Here is a 25,712-nt window from a genome sequence, read left to right on the forward strand (position 1 = left end):
CCTTCAGGATTGTTAAGGCCTGCCATAGGAGTGACTGATAGGAGATCTGTGTGTCCATTTTAGGGTTAGATATAGGTATACTATATCTAAAGCAAGGGGTGATTACACCACCTTGCCCCAGCTGTCAAGCAGCCAGTTGTGTCAGTTTTGGATGGCCAGCCAGGGGTGGCATAATACATGCGGCAGCCCCTGGTAGGCCCTGGGTACACCTATGCCCTGGGTACCTAAGGTACACTGTACAGGGACTGATAAGGTGACTCAGTATCCAATTTAGATATGTACCTAAGGTACATGGAATCCATTTTACAGAGAGAGCAGTAGGCCTGGGGTCCTGAATAGCAGGGCCCCAGGTCAACTAAGTCAGAAAACCAGCAAAACACCAGGCAAAAAGTTGGGGGCAACCATAGTCAGGGATCTACCTTCCTACAGAGACTGAGAGCCTGGAGCCAAATTGATCGTGAACAAGGGATATGCTATCCCGAAACACGTAGATTTGTGCCTGCCTGCTTGAGAAACTCCATGCTGTGAGGATTAAATAAAAAAGCACATAAGTGAAGACAAACGCGAGTTCGTCCCGTTTTTCTCCCAGCTGGGGGAATTGGTTGTGGATTTAAATGCGGCGTGGTTCTGCCGCGGGGATTTACGAACCGGCGCGAGAGCGCTGCAAATTCTGGCGAAAAGGAACCGAGGGGTATCAATCCATACTAATATTATAAAGAGAGAGCCCAAACCTTTGAGGCGAGTAATCTCAGTAACCACAGCACCAATCACAACACCCAATACAGCGTTGGAAAGGGCAGTTGCAGCAGAAGGACATAGGCTATGCAGACGGCCACCATATACATTTAAAAGGTAAAAGAACTGTGCCAGCAAAGTAGTCCCTTGTGGGCGTGTCTGCGTTCTGCTGTGGGCGTGTGCCGGGGTCGTGACAAACGCTGGGGACGTGTGGTACGTTCCACCCTTCATACCATCTGAGTCGTAATTACCCCGCATCAAGGGGCACGCTGGGGCCGTGACAAACGCTGTGGGCATGTGTCCGCGCTGTGGGCGTGTGTCCGCCCTTCAGGCCTTGTGAAGCACCAATTACGCAATTGCGCCGCATCAAGGGGCACGCTGGGGGCGTGTGCTACGTTTCTCACTTCATGCCATCTGGGTCGTACATTAATCAGATCGTCTGCTGTGGCCGTGTGCTGGGGCGTCACAAAGGCGTTCACCTCGAAGCGTGGTAAGTAACCGTTCGCAAGACTCCCTTGGGGGACTGCCCGTTGTCTCACACATACTGGGGGTGACGAATGCTGTGTGTGCCTTGGCCTGGGTGTGTCTGAAAGGGCCGAACGCAGTGTGTGGCTTGGCCTGGCCTGGGTGCGTCTAAAAAGCACTCTGGCTGAAGAGCGTCGGTGTGGGTCATAAAAAAAAATAAGAACAGCGGGAAACAATCATTCAAGACTCACACAATTCTAATTGTTAGACGGTCGCCGCTGGCCCTCAAGCGGGGGCACACGCGACTGAGCGTGTCTGCGGGGACAATTACTGCAGCTTCTGTAGTAGGGGATCTCTGTGTATAGTCATAATCTAGTGAATAGTCCCGCCCATGTGCGTGGACCCTGGAGCAATCAAAAATAATCTCTTACAGTGTCGAAAAAATGCAGAACTGCACAGACACTTAAGAGAGAATTTAAAGACAGATAATGCAGCCTAAAAGGCTACACTGTCCAGTACTTCAACTAGAAATTCCACCACAAAATCCACAAAACAGCAAAGCCTGTACAGATTTCCCTTGCTTGAACAGCAAACACCCTCTGGAATGATAGAGAGGAGAACCTGGACAGACAAGCCCCATAGGCTGCCATTATGTGGCTCAGAATAGGATACTGTGCCTTTAAGAGAACCTTCCAGAACTTCACAGTATCCCAGAATGCACTGCAGGGCCCAGTTACTTTCAGTTCTTTTTTCCGGCTCCTGCAAGCAGGACCCTGGAGCATTGAGCTCTCCCTTTTCAAGGGTTTATTGGTGTTTTTTCACTATAATTTCGACTTGAGTGCTTCTAAAGTACTTTTGTGCTGTTGTTCTTGGTTTTTTGCTCCTTTTTGATGTAAAATGTGCCTGCATTATTTGACAAATGCCCGGAGTGCTCCAGGAAGAAGGCGAAATCAGACTCCCATGAGGTGTGTATCCTCTGCCTTCCCTCTTCCCACACTCCTGAGGAGTGTGGGATTTGTCAAGGCTTCTCTGGCAGGACCCTGAAGGAAAGACAGAAGATCAGGCTTCAGGGCCTCGAGGAAAGAAGGCTGAAGGCGCAAGGTGGGTCTGGAGGGGCTTCTTCTGCCCATGCTGAGGCCTCTGGGGGGCTCCCCAGGGGCAGGAAGACCAGCAAACGTCACCATTCTCCGTCTGGGTCTGTGGCACTGACCACGACGTCGAGAGGGATGACCACGGCCTGTTCCCCATCTCCCCAGGGCTCTGGGTCGAGGAAACATCGACGGTCGGCGTCGAGGGAGTTACACAGGCCGCCGTCGAATCCTTTGACGGTTTCGTCGTCGTCATCGTCGAGTGATCGGCGTCGACGGGCCCGGCGTCGGCGCTCGCCGTCGAGGCGACACCGCCGTTCGCCGTCGACGAAGAGGAAGCGATCGTCGTCGAGGGGATCCTCGTCGTCGAGGCCGCCGTCGAGGCGGAAGAGGTCGCCGTCGAGGCGGAAGAGATCGCCGTCGAGGCGGAAGAGGTCGCCGTCGAGGTCGCCGTCGAGGCGCAAGAGGTCGTCGTCGAGACGCAAGAGGTCGTCGCCGAGGCGGACGAGATCGAGTCGAGGCATGGAATGCGGTCGACGCCGAGGCATGGAAGACGGTCGACGCCGAAGGGGCGCTCGACGTCAAGGGGCCTACGCTCGCCGTCTGGTCACCGTTCTTCGACGTCGAGGAATCGTGGTGAGAGGCCTGATGCTGTGGGGGGCTCTCCACAGTCCGGATCTGGAAAGGAAGGCGGGTCACCGGGATCAGTGTACTCCGAGGTGTATACTCCTAAGAAGACTGTTACACCACCACCTCCGTTGCCGAGGGGTCTCCCTCCGAGGGTTCCGACCCCTCCTCCGTTACCTCCTCTGCCTCCGCTTCCACCGGTACCGCAGCCTCATGTGCCAGAAAAGCCGCCCCCGGTTCCACTGAGATCGGTCTCGTTGCCCAGGCTTCCGACCCCTCCCAAAGGGACTCCTAAGCCTCAGGTCCCGTCCAAGCCCAAGACGCCCGCCCCGGGGAAGCCGGCGGAGCGTCCCAGACCTAGGAGATCACGGTCGCGCTCCGGACGGAGAGGAAGATCGAGGAGTAGACACAGGTCCTCCACTAGATCTAGGCATCGCCATAGGAGGCGAAGATCGAGGTCCCGTATGGACTCATCTAGGACTCGCTCCTATTCACCTACTTTATCGGACTCCCCGGAGACTAGGGTGTCTCCGGTAGACGACATCAGCACGTTCCAGGAGGTTCTCCTGAGGGGGGCTGCGAAGTTGGGTATCACGGTGACGGCTCCTACACCTACGACGTCCGTGATATTCAAGACTCTTCACAAGAAGCACCTGTCTCGCCCTCTGCTGCCATTGGTGCCAGGACTGGTCGAACCTGCGGAGGAGCTGTTCCTTACGCCTGCGGTGGTGAAGGCTGCTCCCTCCCGACTTCTGAAGAAGTACAGGGCACCGGATTCGGACCCGGCCTTCCTGCGAATAGACCCAGTGCCCGATTCTGTGATAGTGACGGCGGCCAGGAAGTTGCATTCTACCTCCCCGTCCTCCACCGTGCCACCGGATAAAGAAAGCCGCTGGATTGATTCGGCTGGAAGGAAGGCTTGTGGGACTTCTTCCACTACTATGAAGGCCTCCAGCGATTCGGCATTGCTGGGGCGGTACGGCCGTGCGCTGTGGGATTCCCTGGAACAGTTCGCAGACCTTCTGCCACGCGACAGGAGGGAGGACTTCCAAGAAATTGTTAAGGAAGGGATGCTGGTTTCGAACCAGGCCATCAGCGCCGCTGCGGATATCTCGCTGTTGGCGGCACATGGTTACTGTCACGGGGTCAACCAGCGCTGCCATGCTTGGCTCAGACTTACGTCACTCAAGCCTGAGGCACAGCAGCGGGTGGCCAATCTGCCTTTTTCCGATGAAACACTATTCGGAAAACATGCCGACGATGAAATGGCCCGCATGAAGGCTGAGGCTGAGACCCTGACGGCTGTGGGCCTGGAGAAGCCCAAAGACAAGAAGCCCTACCGCCCGTTCCAACGACGGTTCGGTTCGCAGGGGAAAGGACGAGAACAATCTTCGGGACAACAGCAGCAGCAACAACAGCAGCAGTTCCGAAGACCCTTTCAAAAACGCCAGAGGGGTAGAGGCGGTAGAGGTGGACAGCAGTCCTCTACCGTGAACAAAGGCCCGGCCGGGTCTCGACCCTGAGCGGTTACTTCTGTAGTAGGGGATTTCTGGCAGAGTGGAGAAAAATTACTCAGGACAAGTGGGTGCTGAATACTGTTTGCAATGGATACAGTCTTCGGTTCACCAGCCCTACTCATCGATTCCTCCGGTCAGCTCGCAGTATCAGCTGCGCGAGCTCCAGGCGGAGGCCGATATCCTGTTAAGGAAAAGGGCGATAGAAGACATACCTCGGTCTCAAAGAGGAAGAGGTCTGTACTCCCGGTTCTTTCTGGTCCGCAAGAAGGACAAGAACGAGTTCAGGCCCATTCTAGACTTGCGACAGGCAAACAAGTGGATTCGCAGAGAAAAGTTTCGCATGCTGTCGTTGCATCAGATTTATCCTCAGTTGCAACAGGGAGACTGGCTGTGTGCCATAGACCTACAGGATGCATACTTCCATGTGCCCATTGCACACAAACACAGGAAGTTTCTGCGATTTCAAGTCGGCACCAATCACTATCAGTACACGGTACTTCAGTTCGGGCTGAAGTCTGCGCCCAGGACTTTCTCGAAGTGCATGGCAGTGGTAGCGGCACACCTGCGGAAGAACAAGGTGTTTGTCTATCCGTACCTGGACGACTGGTTGATCAAGGCCTCCTCCTTCTCGGAAGCTCAAGCGCACTTCCAGAAGACGTGCGTTCTCTTGAACAAGCTGGGGTTGCACATCAACATGTCCAAGTCTGTCCCGACTCCGGGCATTCAGTACTTGGGAGCCTCCATCAATACGCTGTCAGCAAGCGTGTCTCCTTCGGAGGAGCGACGATTATCACTCCTTCGGAAGGCTCAGGCTCTCATGAACACTCCATCTACGACAGTGCGGAAGGTGTCTTCTCTACTGGGGTCGATGTCCTCTTGCATCTTCCTGACGCCACATGCGCGGCTGCACATGAGACCATTGCAGGAGTGCTTGGAGGATCAGTGGGATCAGAGGAAAGGATCTTGGGACGACAAGATACGACTGTCTCTGCAGGCTCTTCAGTCTCTGAAGTGGTGGTGTTCAGCGGAGAATCTCCTGAGAGGGGTTCCCTTCCACAAGGATATTCCCACACAGACTATCGTGACGGATGCTTCTCTCCAGGGATGGGGAGCGCACTCCGGAGACTTACAGATTCAAGGGACGTGGTCCCCGACGGAGTCCACGTACCACATCAATTTCCTGGAACTCAGAGCTGTTCACTTGGCACTGAAGGCTTTTCACCCGTCCTTCCAGACCAACTCTCTGCTTGTACAGACGGACAATACGACCACGATGTATTACCTCAACAAGCAGGGGGGCTCGAGATCCCGCACTCTGTCGCAGGCGATCTGGCACTGGCTTCTGGCCCGAGGACTGACGATAACGGCCACACATCTACCAGGTGTGCAGAATGTTCAGGCAGACGAACGGAGCAGACTGATTCAGGAGAACCACGAATGGGTCATAAACGACGAAGTACTAGGAGAAGTCTTCGCAAGGTGGGGAACTCCAGACGTATATCTGTTCGCCACCGCCGAAAACAGCAAATGCCGAGACTTCGCCTCCAGGTACTACCAGCCGGGGACGCTGGGGAATGCGTTATGGATCAACTGGTCGAAAAGCTTTCTGTACGCTTTTCCACCCATTCCCCTGATTCCGACGGTTCTTATCAAGCTGTCCCAGTCCAGGGCGCGGATGATTCCGATTGCCCCGGAATGGCCCAGACAGTGGTGGTTCACGGACCTGCTTCACCAGTCTCTCCTTCCTCACATGAAGCTGCTGTGCAGGCCGGACCTTCTCACGAAGTTCGGGGGGCGGATGTTGCACCCCAACCTCTCGTCTTTGAGTTTGGCGGCATGGCTCCTGAGATAGTGCAATATGGCCATCTGAATCTCCCAGAGGATTGCATGGACATACTGAAGGAGGCTAAGCGACCTTCCACTAGGACTTCTTATGCTTACAAGTGGAAGAGGTTTTGCATCTGTTGCAAGTCCGAGAACTATGACCCTACGACACGCAAGGAGGATGTCATCCTTCCATATCTACTACATCTGGCGCAGTCTGGCCTTAATGTCCATTCCATTAAGGTTCATCTGGCTGCTTTGACTGCCTACAGGAAATGCCCTTCACAGACTTCCTTCTTCCAGATCCCTGTGATCAAAGATTTTTTGGAAGGCTTGAAGAAAGTATTCCCTCCTGTCAGGCTTCCTTCGCCTTCATGGGAATTGAATGTGGTGCTGTCCAGATTGATGAAGGAGCCTTTTGAACCTATTCATAAGGCTTCGTTGCAGCACCTGTCCTGAAAGGCGGCGTTCCTCGTGGCCATTACATCGGCCCGCAGGGTGAGTGAAATTCAGGCGTTGTGTTGCCAAGAACCTTATACTGTATTTCATGCTGCTAAGGTTGTTATGCGTACTCACCCTAAATTTCTTCCCAAGGTTATTTCTGATTTTCATGTCAACCAGACTATAACTTTGCCTACGTTTTTTCAGAATCCTTCGTCTCCAGCGGAAAGGTCTTTACATTCCCTGAATGTTAGGAGGGTGTTGACATTTTATCTGGATAAAACCAAAGATATTCGTAGGTCAGACCAATTGTTTATTAATTATGGATCAGTCAGGACGGGTCTTGCTACCTCTAAACAGTCCATCTCGAGGTGGATTGTGTCCTGCATACAATTGTGTTACTACAAAGCTAATAAGACCTTAGGGGGCAAACCTAAGGCTCATTCCACCAGGGGCAAAGCTGCCACGACAGCTTTGCTTCGTAATGTTCCCATTGCAGAGATCTGCAAGGCGGCCACTTGGAAGTCGGTCCATACCTTTGCTAAGCATTACTGCCTGGACACTGATGCCAGGGCAGACGCTCAGGTTGGGCAGGCTTCGCTGCGAAATCTGTTCGCACAATAGTGGTGTTATTTCTCTTTTCTCCACCGCCGCTTGGTGTGGGGATGGGCTTGCCATTCTTTTCACTAGATTATGACTATACACAGAGATCCCCTACTACAGAAGGAGTAGTTTCTGTCCTGTAACTCCAGTTCTGTAGTAGGGGTATCTCTGTTATAGTCATAAGCGCCCTCCCTCCTCCCCGGTGGAGAGAGTTATTCATGTAAGGAATGCTACAGGTCTGGCGTGTTACACCTTCAAAAAGTAGAAAGTAACTGGGACCTGCAGTGCATTCTGGGATAATGTGAAGTTGTGGAAGGTTCTCTTAAAGGCACAGTATCCTATTCTGAGCCACATAATGGCAGCCTATGGGGCTTGTCTGTCCAGGTTCTCCTCTCTATCATTCCAGGGGGTGTTTGCTGTTAAAGCAAGGGAAATCTGTACAGGCTTTGCTGTTTTGTGGATTTTGTGGTGGAATTTCTAGTTGAAGTACTGGACAGTGTAGCCTTCTAGGCTGCATTATCTGTCTTTAAATTCTCTCTTAAGTGTCTGTGTAGTTCTGCATTTTTTCGACACTGTAAGAGATTATTTTTAGGATTGCTCCGGGGTCCACGCACATGGGCGGGACTATTCACTAGATTATGACTATAACAGAGATACCCCTACTACAGAACTGGAGTTACAGGACAGAAACTACTCCAACCCCTACCTATGAAAAACCGAATCCACTGATGCTGGAAGAATGGTCTACCAACTCAGCAGCCAGCTCTAGGAGAATGCTTGAAATTCTAATTAAGTACGCATGGTCAGATCGTGATGCCATCATTAAGGAAATGAATGACCTTATGGAGATACTTAAACAAAACACAGATACTGAAAACTTAGAAAAATGTCTTACTAGCATCCATGAGAGACTGGCTAAACATGAAGCTGACATAAAGGCACGCAAGGAGAGGAAACTCATTCGTGACTATGGTGACTATAACAGTGGACGGATCTTGACCTTTAGTCATAAGTATGATCATCTTTATGCTAATGAGGGGTCGGTTAATAGCCGCCTTATTGACTCGAGAGGAAACGTGGGGACTGAGGTTGCATCTACGAGCGGAAGTGAGTCAGACGTCTCTGTACTCAATAAAACATCAGTCAAAACCAGCAAGAACCAGGTGTCTTTTTTAGATGAGTACCAGGCAATGAGGAGAGCCGTATAACATCAAGAGAAACACCAACGCCAAAACCGAGGGGACAGAGGGGGCGAGGACGAGGCCACGGAAGAGGCAACGAAAGAATAGAAGGAAAAGACTCAGACAACAGTGGCAGAAGAGGCAGGGGACGTGGCGGCATGGGAACCAACAGACGCGCCAAACGAGGTTATTAATGGATGATAACATGGTGAATAAAACTATTATTAACCTCTCTAAGAGAAGTATAGACATCAATGAAAAAAGAACCCTATGTCTCGGTTTGTCTTTCTGTCCCTCATACCACTCTAAATATACGGACAATGGGATTGATGTATTCAGATACATTCGCAAATTGAAACTTAAAAAATGGCACAAATTGAAAGGTGATGCCAGTAATATCAGTGAATGTATGGATGGTGCATCTAATCCTTTTGATTTTGATTTTAATATCAATGATATTGAGACCTTGAGTACTGTGTTAGATTTGGGTAATTGTCCATCACCCCTACACAATTTTTGTCTGATCTTGATGTCACCACAGATGCAGCGGCAAATACCAACTTTAGACCAATCTATCTTCACACCTACATTACCTCATGATAGTATAGATACTTTCCATGAGTGTGTGAACAAATATCTGAATGAATATAGGCAAAAGCAATGTAAATACAAGTACAAGTCTGCTCCTAACCTCACTTTTACACAAAGACAAACCCTCAAATCCCTCATGGAGGATACTAGTCTTGTTGTCCGCCCCGCGGACAAAGGAGGTAACATTATTATCCTGGATCGAGAACAGTATTTGGAGGAGGAAGAGAGACAACTTACTGATAGCACATTCTATGAGGTGGTTTATTTTGAACGTTACAATCTGAGCATTGTTAGTATTTGGGATAACTTACTTGAATGGAGAGACAAGGGCATCCTCACCTTAGAAGAGTATTGCTATCTTAAGTGTGATTACCCTGTTCTACCGGTACTCTATCTCCTTCCCAAAATACATAAACATATCACTAGACCACCAGGTAGACCTATAGTCTCATTGCGGGGCAGCGTATCTGAAAGAGTTTCGAAATACATTGATCACTTTCTTAGAGATGCTGTCAGTAATCTTGACAGTAATGTCAAAGATCCTAAAGATTTTTTGAACTAAATTGAAGGTTTGGAATGGAAGACTGACTATGTTTTCATGACTTTGGATGTTCAAAGCCTCTATACTATAATTGATCATGAGCAGGGATTGGAAGCATGTGAATATTATCTTCTGTAGTAGGGGATCTCTGTGTATAGTCATAATCTAGTGAATAGTCCCGCCCATGTGCGTGGACCCCGGAGCAATCAAAAATAATCTCTTACAGTGTCAAAAAATGCAGAAAATGCATAGACACTTAAGAGAGAATTTAAAGACAGATAATGCAGCCAAAAAGGCTACACTGTCCAGTACTTCAACTAGAAATTCCACCATAAAATCCACAAAACAGCAAAGCCTGTACAGATTTCCCTTGCTTAACAGCAAAATCCCTCAGGAATGATAGAGAGAAGAACCTGGACAGACAAGCCCCATAGGCTGCCATTATGTGGCTTAATTAGGATACTGTGCCTTTAAGGAACCTTCCAGAACCTTCTCCCAGTATCCCAGAATGCATAGCAGGTCCAACTTAGTTTCAGTTCTTTTTTCCGGCTCCTGCAAGCAGGACCCTGGAGCATTGAGCTCTCCCTTTTCAAGGGTTTTGTTGGTGTTTTACACTAATTTCGTTTTTTGGTGCTTTAAAAGTACTTTGGTGACTTTCTTCTTGAGTTTCTGCACTCTTTTTTGTCCATAATGCCTGCATTATTCGACAAATGCCCGGAGTGCTCAAGGAAGAAGGCCAAGTCAGACCCCCATGAGGTCTGTATTCTCTGCCTTCCCTCTTCCCACATCCCTGAGGACTGTGTGATCTGCAAAGGCTTCTCTGGAAGGACCCTGAAGGAGAGGAAGAAGATCAGACTTCAGGGACTTGAAGAAAGGAGGTTAAAGGCACGAGGTGGGTCAGGAGGGGCTCCTTCTGCCCATGCTGAGGCCTCTGGGGGGCTCCCCAGGGGCAGGAAGACCAGCCCTCGCCCAAGATCTCCGTCTGGGTCAATTGCTCTGACCACGACGTCGAGAGGACGGTCAACGGCCAGTTCCAAGTCTCCCCAGGGCTCTGGGTCGAGAAAACGTCGCCCGTCGACGTCGAGGAACGTGTTCCGGCCGCCGTCGAAGCCGGTGTCGATCTCCTCGTCGTCGGTGTCGGCGTCGAGTGGTCGACATCGGAGGGCCCGGCGTCGGCGCTCGCCGTCGAGGCGACACCGCCGTTCGCAGTCGAGGACATCGTCGTCGAGGGGATCCTCGTCGTCGAGGCCGCCGTCGAGACGGAAGAAGTCTCCGGCGCCGAAGAGGTCGACGTCGAAGCATTCGAAAAGACCGACGTCGAGACGCTCAAGGAGATCGACGTCGAGACGGTCCGAGAGGTCGACGTCGAGACGATCCAAGAGGTCGACGTCGAGACAGGCGAAGAGGTCGAGGTCGCCGTCGAGGCACCATCGCCCGTCGTCGAGGTTTCGTGGTTCGTCCATCTGGTCGGGTCGACGTCGAGACGCAGACACGGTTCGACGTCGAGAAGTGAGAAACGGTGGACGCCGAAGGGCCGTTCGACGTCGAGGGACCATCGGTCGTCGTCTGGGCACCGATCTTCGGCGTCTGGAGGTCCTAAGGACAGGCCCAGGACTGTGGGGGGCTCCCCACGCTCCGGACGGGATGGTGGCTCGCCGGGAACGGCGCATTCCGGGGTGGATACTCCGATGAAGCCCTCTGCACCTCCTTCGCGGCCTGCTTTGCCGAAGGGTCCACCTCCGAAGGCCCCGACCCCACCTCCGAGGCCGGCTCCGCAGACCCCGCGTCCGGTTACTCCTCCACCCCCGGTCCCGCCGAGGGCGGTGTCGATGCCCAAGTTTCCGACGCCACCGAAGAAGACTCCTAAGAAGCCTAGGACTCCTGACCCTGGGAGGCCGAAGGAACGTCCGAGACCCAAGAGGTCGAGGTCTCGCTCGGGGAGACGGGACAGATCGAGGAGTGGACGTGGATCTTCCTCAAGATCCAGGCATCACCATAAGAGACGTCGGTCCAGGTCACGTTCTGCCTCTGGGACCCGTTCCTACTCGCCCACGTTGTCCGATTCGCCGGAGACTAGAGTGTCTCCTATAGACGATATTGGCACGTTTCAGGAGGTTCTCCTGCGTGGAGCGGCGAAGTTGGGAATCAAGGTTGAAGCGCCTACAACTTCTACTTCTGTGATTTTTGAGACATTACACAAAAGGCACTTGTCTCGCCCCCTGTTACCTCTGGTTCCAGGGCTCCTTGAGCCCGCTGAACAGCTATTCCTGACGCCGGCAGTGGTGAAGTCTGCGCCTTCCAGGATCCTAAAAAAGTACAGGGCTCCGGACTCGGACCCAGCCTTCTTGAGGAAGGACCCGGTACCGGATTCAGTGATCGTGACAGCTGCCCGAAAGCTTCATGCCACCTCCCCTGCGTCCACGGTGCCTCCGGACAAGGAGAGCCGCTGGATCGACTCTGCTGGTCGTAAGGCGTGTGGGACGTCCGCCTCTTCAATGAAGGCCGCCAGTGACTCAGCGTTGCTGGGGCGTTACGACCGGGCACTGTGGGACTCGATGGAGCAGTTTGCGGACCTTGTCCCTCGAGACCGCAAGGAGGACTTCATGGAGATCGTCCAGGAGGGGATGCTGGTCTCTAACCAGGCCATCGGCGCCGCAGCGGACATCTCCTTGCTGTCAGCGCACGGATACTGCCACGGGATTCACCAGAGACGCCATGCTTGGCTCAGGTTGACGTCACTGAAACCGGAAGCACAGCAACGCGTGGTGAATCTCCCGTTTTCCGGAGATACCCTCTTCGGAAAATACGCTGATGACGAGATGGCCAGGATGAAGGCCGAGGCGGAGACCCTGACGGCGGTGGGCTTGGAGAAGCCCAAGGAGAAGAAACCCTTCCGACAGTTCCAACGTTGGTTTGGGTCGCAGGGTCGTGGAAGGGGACAGTCTGCTGGACAACATCAACAGCAGCAGCAGTACAGGCGGCCTTTCCAGAAACGCCAAGGGGGTAGAGGTCGACAACAGTCCTCTACCGCGACCAAGGGCCCGGCCGGGTCTCGACCCTGAGCGGTTACTTCCCCCTCGTCCGTTACCCGCTCCGGTGGGGGGAAGCGTTCAATTTTTTCTGGCAGAGTGGAGAAAAATTACTCAGGACAAGTGGGTGCTGAATATTGTTTGCAATGGATACAGTCTACGTTTCACCAGCCCTCCTCCATCGATTCCTCCCGTCAGCTTGCAGTATCAACTGCGCGAGCTTCAGGCGGAGGCAGACATTCTGCTAAGGAAAAGGGCGATCGAAGACGTACCTCTGTCTCAAAGAGGAAGAGGTCTTTACTCTCGGTTCTTTCTTGTCCGCAAGAAGGACAAAAACGAGTTCAGGCCCATTCTGGATTTGCGACAGGCAAACAAGTGGATTCGCAGAGAAAAGTTTCGCATGCTATCGTTGCATCAGATCTACCCTCAGCTGCAACGAGGAGATTGGATGTGTGCCATAGATCTACAGGACGCATACTTCCACGTGCCCATTGCATGCAAACACAGGAAGTTTCTGCGCTTTCAAGTCGGCACCAATCACTATCAGTACACGGTGCTACCCTTCGGGCTGAAGTCTGCACCCAGGACATTCTCGAAATGTATGGCAGTGGTAGCAGCACACCTGCGGAAGAACAAGGTGTTTGTCTACCCGTACCTGGACGATTGGTTGATCAAGGCCTCCTCCTTCTCGGAAGCTCAAGCACACTTCCAGAAGACGTGCGTTCTCTTGAACAAGCTGGGGTTGCACATCAACATGTCCAAGTCGGTCCCGATTCCGGTCCAGTGCATCCAGTACTTGGGAGCCTCCATCAATACGCTGTCAGCAAGCGTGTCTCCTTCGGAAGAGCGACGTGTATCACTCGTTCGGAAGGCTCAGGCTCTCATGAACACTCCGTCTACGACTGTGAGGACGGTGTCTTCTCTACTGGGATCGATGGCCTCTTGCATCTTTCTCACTCCTCACGCACGGCTACAGATGAGACCGCTGCAGGAGTGCTTGGAGGATCAGTGGGACCAGAGGAGAGGTTCTTGGGACGACAAGATACGACTGTCTCTACATGCTCTTCAGTCTCTGAAGGGGTGGTGCTCGAAGGAGAATCTCCTCAGAGGGGTTCCCTTCCACAAGGGCATTCCCACACAGACCATCGTGACGGATGCGTCTCTCCAAGGCTGGGGAGCGCACTCCGGAGACCTACAAATTCAAGGGACGTGGTCCCCGACGGAGTCCACGTACCACATCAATTTCCTGGAACTGAGAGCTGTTCACTTGGCGCTGAAGGCCTTTCATCCGTCCTTTCAGACCAACTCTCTGCTTGTTCAGACGGACAACACGACAACGATGTATTACCTCAACAAGCAGGGGGGCTCGAGATCCCGCACTCTGTCGCAGGAGGCGCAGGCGATCTGGCACTGGCTTCTGGCCAGAGGACTGTCGATAACGGCCACCCATCTGCCAGGTGTGCAGAATGTTCAGGCAGACGAACTGAGCAGACTCATTCAGGAAAACCACGAATGGGTCATAAACGACGAAGTACAAGGAGAAGTCTTCGCAAGGTGGGGAACTCCAGACGTAGATCTGTTCGCCACCGCCGAAAACAGCAAATGCCGAGGCTTCGCCTCCAGGTACTACCAGCCGGGGACGCTGGGGAACGCGTTATGGATCAACTGGTCGAACAGCTTTCTGTACGCTTTTCCACCAATTCCCCTGATTCCGGCGGTTCTCATCAAGCTGTCCCAATCCAGGGCGAGAATGATTCTGATTGCCCCGGAATGGCTCAGACAGTGGTGGTTCACAGACCTGCTCCACCGATCTCTCCTTCCTCACATGAAGCTGCCGTGCAGGCCGGACCTTCTCACGAAGTTCGGGGGGCGGATGGTGCACCCCAACCTCTCGTCTTTGAGTTTGGCGGCATGGCTCCTGAAATAGTGCAATATGGCCATCTGAATCTCCCAGAGGATTGTATGGACATACTGAAGGAGGCTAAGCGACCTTCCACTAGGACTTCTTATGCTTACAAGTGGAAGAGGTTTTTGCATCTGGTGTAGGTCTAAGAGCTATGACCCTACGACATGCAAGGAAGATGTCATCCTTCCATATCTGCTACATCTGGCGCAGTCGGGCCTTAATGTCCATTCCATTAAGGTTCATCTGGCTGCTTTGACTGCCTACAGGAAAGGCCCTTCACAGACTTCCTTTTTCCAGATCCCTGTGATCAAAGATTTTTTGGAAGGCTTGAAGAAAGTGTTCCCTCCTGTCAGGCTTCCTTCGCCTTCATGGGACCTGAATGTGGTGCTGTCCAGATTGATGAAGGAGCCTTTTGAACCCATTCATAAGGCTTCGTTGCAGCACCTGTCCTGGAAGGCGGCGTTCCTCGTGGCCATTACATCGGCCCGCAGGGTGAGTGAGATTCAGGCATTGTGTTGCCAAGAACCTTATACTGTGTTTCATGATGCTAAGGTTGTTATGCGTACTCACCCTAAGTTTCTTCCCAAGGTTGTTTCTGATTTTCATATCAACCAGACTATCACTTTGCCTACGTTCTTTCAGAACCCTTCATCTCCAGCGGAAAGGTCTTTACATTCCCTGGATGTGCGGAGGGTGCTGAAGTTTTATCTTGATAAGACTAAGGATATTCGTAGGTCAGACCAATTGTTCATCAATTATGGCTCGGTCAGGACAGGTCTTGCTACCTCTAAACAGTCCATCTCGAGGTGGATTGTGTCCTGCATACAGTTGTGTTACTACAAAGCTAATAAGACCTTAGGGGGCAAGCCTAAGGCTCATTCCACCAGGGGCAAAGCTGCTACGACAGCTATGCTCCGTAATGTTCCCATTGCAGAGATCTGCAAGGCGGCCACTTGGAAGTCGGTCCATACCTTTGCTAAGCATTACTGCCTGGACACTGATGCCAGGGCAGACGCTCAGGTTGGGCAGGCTTCGCTGCGGAATCTGTTCGCACAGTAGTGGCGTTATTTTATTCTCCACCGCCGCTTGGTGTGGGGATGGGCTTGCCATTCTATTCACTAGATTATGACTATACACAGAGATCCCCTACTACAGAAGGAGTAGTTTCTGTCCTGTAACTCCAGTTCTGTAGTAGGGGTATCTCTGTTATAGTCATAAGCGCCCTCCCGCCTCCCCGGTGGAGAGTTATTCATGTTCATAATGCTACAGGTCTGGCGTTTTCTACGCCTTCAAAAAGAACTGAAACTAAGTTGGACCTGCTATGCATTCTGGGATACTGGGAGAAGGTTCTGGAAGGTTCCTTAAAGGCACAGTATCCTAATTAAGCCACATAATGGCAGCCTATGGGGCTTGTCTGTCCAGGTTCTTCTCTCTATCATTCCTGAGGGATTTTGCTGTTAAGCAAGGGAAATCTGTACAGGCTTTGCTGTTTTGTGGATTTTATGGTGGAATTTCTAGTTGAAGTACTGGACAGTGTAGCCTTTTTGGCTGCATTATCTGTCTTTAAATTCTCTCTTAAGTGTCTATGCATTTTCTGCATTTTTTGACACTGTAAGAGATTATTTTTGATTGCTCCGGGGTCCACGCACATGGGCGGGACTATTCACTAGATTATGACTATAACAGAGATACCCCTACTACAGAACTGGAGTTACAGGACAGAAACTACTCCTTTCTAATAGACATATCAGATTTCGTGAGCATACTAATATGCTTTTGGATATGATGGAATACTGTTTGAGTAACAATATTTTTCTATTCAATGGCATACTATACCGACAGATCAAAGGCTCTGCCATGGGGTCATGTTTCTCCCCAAGTTTTACTAATCTGTTCTTGGGGAGGTGGGAAGGAAATCTATGCCTTGATCCCACTTTGCAGCATTATTTCAAAAAGGTGTCAATGTGGCTCCGCTACATCGACAATCTTTTTATTGTTTGGCAGGGATCCATTGACGAGGCTAATATCTTCATTGAGAGATTAAACCACAATAATTCCAACATTGTCCTTACTGGCAATATGAGTAAGAGTGAAATTGAGTATTTGGATGTAAAATTGGAAATTGTTGACAACAAAATTCATACCACCTTACATCGCAAGATCACTGCCGGTAACAGCGTATTACATGCCCTCAGTAGTCATCCGGATAATTTGAAATGGTCCATCCCGTACGGTGAACTGCTGAGGGCAAAACGCAATTGTAATACCGATCTGTCCTACAGCTTAGAAAGTGAGGCGATTATGGAAAGATTTAGGGTTAGGGGCTACCCTAATTGGGTTTTGAAAACTGCCCTCAAAAGAGCTAACAAAGTTGAGAGGTCATGTACTCTGGCTGACAAACTCTTACCGAGTGAACCTGATGAAGACACCACGAGACTCATACTCACGTACAGTTCAGATGCCCAGGCAATCAGGAAAATAATTGAAAAAAATTGGGATATACTGAAATCTGACAATGTGATTGGCAACAACATCCCAGGTAGACCCAGCATTACGTATCGGCGCAACCACAATATCAGAGACATGCTGGTACATAATGACATCACTTGTTATCCCCCTTCCATCATGCAAGGCCTCAAGGGGTTTTTCCCTTGTGGCCACTGTAAAGCGTGTGCCAACAGCAAGAGCCACACTAGTGTTAGTTACAATGGGGTATCTAAAAACATCACTCAGTTTCTCACATGTAGCTCCACCTTTGTCATCTATGCCATCATTTGCACGTGCAATTTGTGGTATATAGGTAGCACTACTTGTGTGGCCAAAAAGCGGATTCTTGAACACAATCGGGCTATCACTAACTTTGATCCGAAGTATCCTGTAGCACGTCATTTTAGAAGGAGTCATTACTCCAATACCAAGGACCTGAGCTACATTATTTCAGAACAGGTTGTCAAGAATCCTAGGGGTGGCAATAGGGTCCTTAAACTGAGGCAGAGAGAGTCCACACTAATAATTGACTTTCAAACTAAGGACCCTGGTGGTCTTAATCAGGAAGAGGAGCTTTCAGTTCATTTAAAGTAACAGTTCCCTTCAGATACATGTACCGTTCAGTACTTCTTCTCCATTTATGTATTGCTATGCATTCATGATTCATAATGTTTTTATGTACACTTGTTGTTTACTGGTGTACTGATAAGTATGTTAGATTCTAGCCTTTCAGCTATTTTTAGTCCATTTACTTATTGTTATTTGCATATATTGTTTTTTCTAGTTTTTTTAGGAGTTAGATGGGCCCCAACTATCTTCACTCACCTTGCACGGGCATTCTTCCCCTCCTCTCTGTTCTTCCGTTATCTCACAAGCATCAGAACACTGTGGCACTCACCATTACCGTTGCCAGCACGGGTAACTTTTGTTCTCTGTGGAACGTTGTATGCAGCTGCAGCTGCAGCCCAGCTGTCTACCTTTTGATACAGGCCCCCCCCTCTTTGCGAGATCTCTATCTAACACATTTACAGGCACTTGCCGGACCACATGTATATGTGTGCATTCGTGTCCATTGTTTAATTATTCCTTTGGACATTTTGCTGATTGACATGCAAACTGTGTTATTCTATTGTACGCCGAGGTTTGAATGTTTTAACTTTATTAACTGCTTCACATTCTTTCTCACGCTGGTTGCGGTAATTTCAGCACTAGCGGCCTCTTATGGAGATCACGTGATGGCTGGCTTATGATGCCCCATTTTGAGATTTTCTCTTTTCTATGCTCAGGTTATTACAGACTCCGGTCGCACTATCCCAGGACTCTCTATGGGATTTAACTATATAATTTAAGAGGGCAGCCCCTGTATAAATTTACAGATATTTATACACACATATTTTCTGCCGATATGCTATCATGAAGACACGATTTTTCCATGTGTACATACTGTATATAGATGTCTCGTGATTAATGAAATGCTTGAATTGATTTATGATTCTTTTTTACAACAGGATATAATGTATCATCATAATGGCTGACGTATTGTTTTTTGCATCTGTTGTATTTACATTCCAGCTTATCAGATAGTCCACTTTCTATGTTCATTAACTCGTGCAGCATATAGGTTCTGAGTGATGTGCCTTGTTTTCACGTGATCAAGCCATCGTGTGTGGCGAAACGCGTTGTGAATTAAACAACTTTTCCACCTTGATTGTTTGCTGGCCACCTTGTCTCCTGAGAGCGCGTGTATTCGTTGGAACTGGTTATTGATATATATATAATATATATATATATATTTATATTTATATATATATATATATATATATATATATATTCCTTAACTTAGCAAGCCAGTTAGTCTGCTAACAAGATAAGAGGCACACTCGGAGTCAAGATGTAAAGCTAAAAATGCTTTATTCGGTGCATTCAGTTCCTCTCCCCTCCAGCTCGACAGACGCGTTTCGCCTTTGAAGAAAAAAATAATAATAATAAAATATATATATATATATATATTAGCTTTCACTGAGACCTAGTGTGTATGATATATATCAGGTGTAAAAATGTTCTGATGCATGGGCTTACTCTCCTGTGTGGGTCAAAAAGGTTCGGGGCGTGACAAACACGGAAGCCACAGATGAAGGAGGAAGCACCGACGTGCTGGGGGTTGATTGGACCTTCATAATACCCTTTGTCTAGAGCTGGCTCATGGGGCACTGACTCCTTCTTCCATAAGCATACTACATCAGGAATTCTGATAGTGTTAGGAACTGTGTATAAATATAAAATATATATCCATACACATTGATAAGACAAGTAACTTCACACTTATATGTACATACACCTTAGTATATATCTTTTTACTGTGGTGAGACACTAGTGAGTGACAGGGGGATCTTACCCCGGTCCTGACGAAGGGGCACTGCACCCCGAAACATGTTGACCCACACAGGAGAGTAAGCCCATTAACTTGCTTTATCTCTCTGAATCACACTTTTTAACAATACCAGACAGTGCCTATTAAATAGTTTTTTCTACCACTAGGCCAGGTATTTTTTTAAACATCACCTTATTGTATCACCCCTGACCCTACTGACACTCACTCCAATTCACTCACATAGTACCCACATTCAAAGGTGCTCCAGCGTAGTCGCTTGTCGCAGCACTGCCCCGTCCCGCAGCGGGGCGGGAAGACCCCGATGATGAAGCATGACACCAAGGGCCCTTTTGGTGTGTGAGGGGTATTTTAACATGCATTGTGTATTCCACTAACATCAGGATACACACTATCTCTACGTGAGGTGGACCTTATTGATTGACTGTACCTTAAAAAAGAGGAGGACGTGCCCACCTTGGTGCCACCCAGCACCACCTCTTCACTCCCCCCTTGATTTTTCTTACATCATTTGGATACACCACTGAAGGGGGAGAAGTCTTCCCCAATGGGATTTCTAACTGTTATGTTCAGTTACATGTCGCTAAAGAGAGGAATGGAGAGGAAGCTGGGAAAACGTCCAAGAAATATGGAGACCACTTGTGCGACTTGAGAAGTGATGGACTGCTCCAGACAAGCTGAGCAGGAGGACCGTGAGAAAAAGATAAATTACACTTGGAGCTTTGAGGACAGGAGTACTGAGCAGATTTATCAGAAACTCCAGTGTTAGCTTGTCAGCATAGAGCATTGGCATGGGGTGAATGGAGCAGAAGCGGAGAAAAGTCCCAAGCATGATGGAGGCTGCTTGCATGTCTTGAGCAGTAGTGGATCGCCTGAGCTGGGCTGCACAGGGGAACTATTAGAAAAGATGAACTAACACCCACAGGCCAGGGGTATGGACTAGATTCGTCAAACTCCAGCGAGTGTGAGCTTGGCAGTGCAAAGCGGGGTCTTCGGGAACAACGTTTGCACGGAAGGACAAGTTACTTAATTTTGGTAATGCCTTTTCTGGTAGACACATGATCTAGCCGCAAAATCTTTACCTGTGAGTTTCCCAGTTATCAGACTGGATCTGGAAGAATTGTTCTTGAGCAGTACCCCTGCGCGCCAAGAGGTGGCGCAGGTCGAGTCCGCGTGACCCCATCGCCTATATTGGTGCCACGTCGGTGCACAGACGGCAGTACTTTTCACGAATTTCCACGCCGGAAGCGCGGGAACATTGAAGTTGAATGACAGTATTGTGTTGATATAACTAGGGCCCTGAAGGGGGAACAGCCTTGAAAGCGATAACAGATCCGTAATGCGGGGACGATGGGTGAGTCTGTAAGGAATCTGCGGCTAGATAATGTCTCTACCAGATAAGGCGTTACCAAAGGTAAGTAACTTGTCCACCTGAAAGAGACATCTAGCTGCAGATTCCTTACCTGTGAACAGATACCCAAGCAATACCATTCCCGGAGGAGGGACTGCATAAAGGTTTAAACCAGAAAGTCCTGTAGGACTGAACGGCCAAAGAAGCCCTCCCTAAAGACCTGATTGTCCAGGCAATAATGCTTGGCAAATGTGTGCAGGGATGCCCATGTAGCCACCTAACAGATGGCAAGGACCGGGACACCACGCTGGAGAGCCATGGTAGCTGCCTTAGCTCTGGTGGAATAAGCTCTGAGGCTTTCCAGAGGCTGTTTATTTGCCAGAGCGTAACAGATCTTAATGCAGAGGTTAACTCATCTGAAGATGGTCCTCTTCTGCACAGCACGTCCCCTCTGTGCTCCAACGTATCCCACACAGAGTTGGTCGCCCACCTGGAACTCTTTAGTGCGGTCAAGGTAGAATGATAACGTATTTATTGGGTCAAGACAGTGGAGACGTTCTTCTTCTTTAGAAGGATGAGGAATAGCATAAAAAGGGGGCAAGGTGACAGATTGTATTAGGTGAAAAGGGGTCACCACTCAAGGCAAAAAAAAGATCCCTAGTGGGGGGCACTACCTTTTCTGGGAAGACGGTCAGGTGCGGAGGCTGAAAGGAAAGTGCCTGCAGCTCGCTCACCCTCCTGGATGAAGTTATTGCCACTTAAAAGGCTGTTTTGATCGTAAGCAGCATGAGGGGACTATTGTGCAGTAGCTCGAAAAGGGCACCCATTAGGTAAGTGAGGATCAAGTTAAGGACCCACCAGGGCATGATAAAATATGAGGGGGAAACAGATGTGTAAGCCCCTTCAGAAATCTACATACAATGGAGGACTTGAAGAGTGACGGTTGGTCTGGCAACCGTAGAAAGGCAGAAAGGACCAAAAGGTAACCCTTTAGAGTGCCCAGAACAGAGCCCTGCGGGGCAGGAGATACGATGAAAAGTAATATGCCAGAAAGAGAGGCAGACGGGGTCAATAGACTATTCTGTACAATATTCACAAAAGTTGTGCCATAGACAGGCATATATCGAGAAAGTGGAGGGACTTCTGGCTGCCAGAATAACTTTGCACACTTTGGGAGGAAGGTCAAATGCGGACAACTGTCGCTGCTCAATCTCCATGCAAGGAGGTGAAGGGTTGACAGGTTCGGATGGAGGACCCACACCTGCTGCTGCGACAGAAGATCCTCCCAAAGGGGCAGCCTGATCAGAGGATCTATGCTCATTTGCAGAAGCGTGGGATGCAAAACTCTCCATGCCTAGTCTGGAACCACAAGAATGACTTGTGCCCGGGTACCCCTGATCTTCTTCAGCACTCTGGACAGGAGTGGTGAGTGAAAAGGAGGCCTGAACTCCACTCAAGATAAAAAGCATCTCTTGAGCGAGAGCCACCTTGGAAACTCCAATGCACAACCTGCTGACATAGTTCATTCTCAACGGTGGCAACAGATCTAACCAAGGCTCTCCTCACTGCTGAAAGAGTTCCTTCACCACTTAAGGATGGAGAAGCCACTCGTGATCCGCTAGGCATCGACAGCTGAGTTTGTCAGCCTTGGCGTTCAGGGAACCGGCCAGGTGTTGAACCACCAGTTGCTCCAGCCAAGTCCAGAGGCGCAGAGCCTCTTGACAGAGGGTCCACAACCCCACCCTGCCCTGTTTGTTGCAGTACCCCATGGTGGTGGTGGTGGTGTCCATGAACACCTGCACAAGCCTTCCCTTGAGGGATGGTAAGCAGACTTTCATTGCCAATTGGATCGCACAAAGCTCCAATAGGTTGATGGAGAGCCCAGCTTCCGCGGGAGACCAGAGTCTTCTTATCTCCACCTCCCGCAGATGGCAGCTCCATCCCAGGAGTGATGCATCCGTCACCACTGTGAGATCTGGGTGGGTAAGAGAGAGGGGTCTGCCTGTCACCCATTTGTGGTTTTTCAGCCACCACTGCAGATCTTGTACAGTTCCCGCCAATATCTGGACCAGATCATTGAGATTTCCTTGATGCTGCGCCCATTAGAACTTTAGGTCCCACTGCAGAGCCCACATGTGCCATCTGGGATGATTCACTAGTGACTAGCAGGAAGCAGGAGGCAATGGAACTCATCAGCCTCAGAGTCAGTCTAACAGAAATCCAGCATAGAGGCTGAAACGTCGATTTCATAGCCTGAATATGCTGGAATAGCCATTCAGGAGGATAGGCCCGAAACTGTGCAGTGTCCAGAACAGCGCAGATGAAAGGGAGCGCCTGGAAGGAATCAGGTGTGACTTCTGCGTGTTGATAGTGACCCCCAGCGAATGCAGGAGGTTCGCTGTAGTCTGGAGGTGGGAATCAACAGCCTGGAGCAAGCCCGCCTTTAACAGGCAGTCTTCGAGATAGAGGAAGACTGGAACCCCGGATCTCTGCAGGTGAGCTGCGGCCACCACCATCACCTTGGTTAACACCCAAGGGGCACTGGTGAGGCTGAAGGGGAGCATTGCAAACAAAGTGCTCGTGGTCCACCATAAACCGCGGGTAACGACAACTGGCAGGCAGGATAGGAATATGGAAGCAAGCATTCTGCAAGTCCAGTGCAACCATCCAGTCTTCTGGGTCCAGGGCAGAAAGAACTTGAGCCACAGTGAGCATCTTGAACTTCTCTTTTTTGAGGAAGTAGTTGAGGCCTCTGTGGTCGAGGATAAGACGAAGGCATACGTCCTTTTTGGGGACCAGAAAGTAGCGGGAATAGCAACCATAGTCTACTTCTGGAACCGAAACCCTCTCTATGGCTCCCTTGGCCAAGAGAGTCTTGACTTCCTCTCGAAGTAAAGCAATGGGTTGGATAGTTACAGATGGTTTGGTATGGAAACAGAAACGTAACATCCTCACCCATCGAGAAAAGCATGCATGTTATAGTGTGAGAAATAAAACAAGCAAGACCCCAACACAGTGGCTACAAGTCTGACTGATTGCAACAAGCAGGGAGATAATTGACTGAGGCTGCAATGGCCTCAGCTGCTCAGAGGCAACAAGTGACGCGCTTGATTTAACAAACAAAAAAAACTAACCCACGAACATTCTCCCAACCATGTTCTACATACAACCCCCTTCCTCGCAAAGGTAAATGTGCAAAAAGAGGTCCAGGCTATTGGTCCAAGTACTGTGGGGTTATGGAGAGGTGGAGTTTAGGACACAGAGCGAGGTTTGGCTCACCACAAAAATGACAAATTGAGTACGAAAACAGCTATAAAGCAGACACTGAACAACATTTAAAAACAAAACAATTATGAATATAGCCTGCAAACAAAGCACCTGTTGCGTATAATATAAATATAGTCAGAATGAAAACAGAAATGGAATGTAATACAGAAATATAATATACTAAGCAACAAGGTTTTTTGCTGCATTATATTGCCAGGCCTAATGAGAACTTGTGGGAAGTAGCTCCAGTGGTTTTCTTTCTACCAAAAATCTGTATGAACTGTTATAGACACTAAAATAAACTGTGATGTGCGGCCACAGATCATTAATTACCTCGAGTTCAACGTTTTTTTTAATTTTTTTAAACTTTATTTTTTGTCATTTTGTGAAAAATAAACAAACAATCACATCCCCCCATTTGGCATCAAAACATCACATATGCACATCGACTGACTCATTAAGGCACGGTTTGTTGGCCGAAGGCCACACTGAGATACATAGTTGCTCAAGATACATTGCAAATAATCAGACAACAGATAGAGTCCTATGAGCACTGGGCCAGTCCCTACACTTCACCCCACCTCCACGATGACTCCGGGGGCGACTCCATTGTCCTCCTCAGTGCCTGAACCCATTGGTGAGAATAACTCTCCACTCGTCCCTTCTGAATCGCTATGGGAGGCGTGTTCCAAGACCCCTATTGTGGCACACATTTCGCGCCAGGCCAACAGGTCCTCCTGCTGCTTCTCATCCCTCCTACAGCTCTGCATGTTCGTCTCCTCCGCCAGGGACCACTCCCGCACATCACTCAGCCACCTGGGAACCTCTGGGGTCCTCTGGCCCATCCAAGTAATCGCCACCCTACGCCTGGCCAGCACCAGCATCAATTGCATCAATTTATAAGACAACTTCAGTTTCTTTGGTCTAGGTACCAACGCCAACAAGCAGTGTAAAGGTGTCAGTGTAATGCGGATCCCCGTTGTGGCAACAATGTGCTCCACTACCCTCCCCCAAAAACTCTGGACCATTGGGCAACCCCAGGCCAGGTGCAGGAACCCCGCTCCCCCGCGCCACATCTGGGGCAATCATCGCTCCTACCCGGGGAGTAACGCTGCAACAAGATCGGAGTGAGATAGGTGCGGTGCAGGAAATTGAAATGTATCAACTTAAAGCGCGCATTACAGGAGACCTTCTTTGTAAGTGCCTCTATTCGCGTGTGTTGACCCTGCTCTAGTGGGGCGCCTAAATCCACTTTCCAGGCCGCCTACGCCGGGGGAACCGGCGGGGCAGAGTCTCTACGCATGGCCGCATACAGCAGGGAAATAAGTCGAGGTCCTCTACCACAAGACAGTATAATGTCCAGGGTATGGGTCACTGGGGGAGTCTAGATACTGCTTCCATAGTGACCGCACCACCTCCCGCAATCCCTGGTAATGCAGGTACTGTCCTCTACCCAGGGCGAAAGTCTCCTCCACCTGTTCAAATGTCAAAAAGGTGTCGGCTGGATATAGGTCTGCCAGGGTCTCACAGCCTCCCTCGCGCCAGGCCCGAAAGGACATCTGTAGCTCCATTGACACTACAGGCGCCAGGATCCAAAGCGGCAAGTCCCTGTGGAAGGGCGCTGCCCGGAGCACCCTCTCAACGAAGCGGGGCCAAACATTTGCCGTATG

General features: G+C 50.0%; 1 protein-coding gene across 2 annotated transcripts in view; it reads right to left on the reverse strand.

Annotated features, from left to right (window-relative positions):
* Positions 1-25,712, reverse strand: part of LOC144769250 (5-phosphohydroxy-L-lysine phospho-lyase-like) — a 479,590-nt gene that overhangs the window by 27,788 nt on the left and 426,090 nt on the right. The window contains exon 13 of one of the 2 annotated variants that reach the window (XM_078653310.1): positions 18,950-18,997. The exons of the other annotated variant lie outside the window; for it this stretch is intronic. The gene's annotated coding sequence lies outside the window, so the exon portion shown is untranslated. Of the gene's footprint in view, positions 1-18,949; positions 18,998-25,712 lie in introns of those variants that run through there. 2 annotated transcript variants of the gene reach the window in all.

Source organism: Lissotriton helveticus, chromosome 7, assembly GCF_964261635.1.
Source record: "Lissotriton helveticus chromosome 7, aLisHel1.1, whole genome shotgun sequence".
Classification (NCBI taxonomy): domain Eukaryota; kingdom Metazoa; phylum Chordata; class Amphibia; order Caudata; family Salamandridae; genus Lissotriton; species Lissotriton helveticus.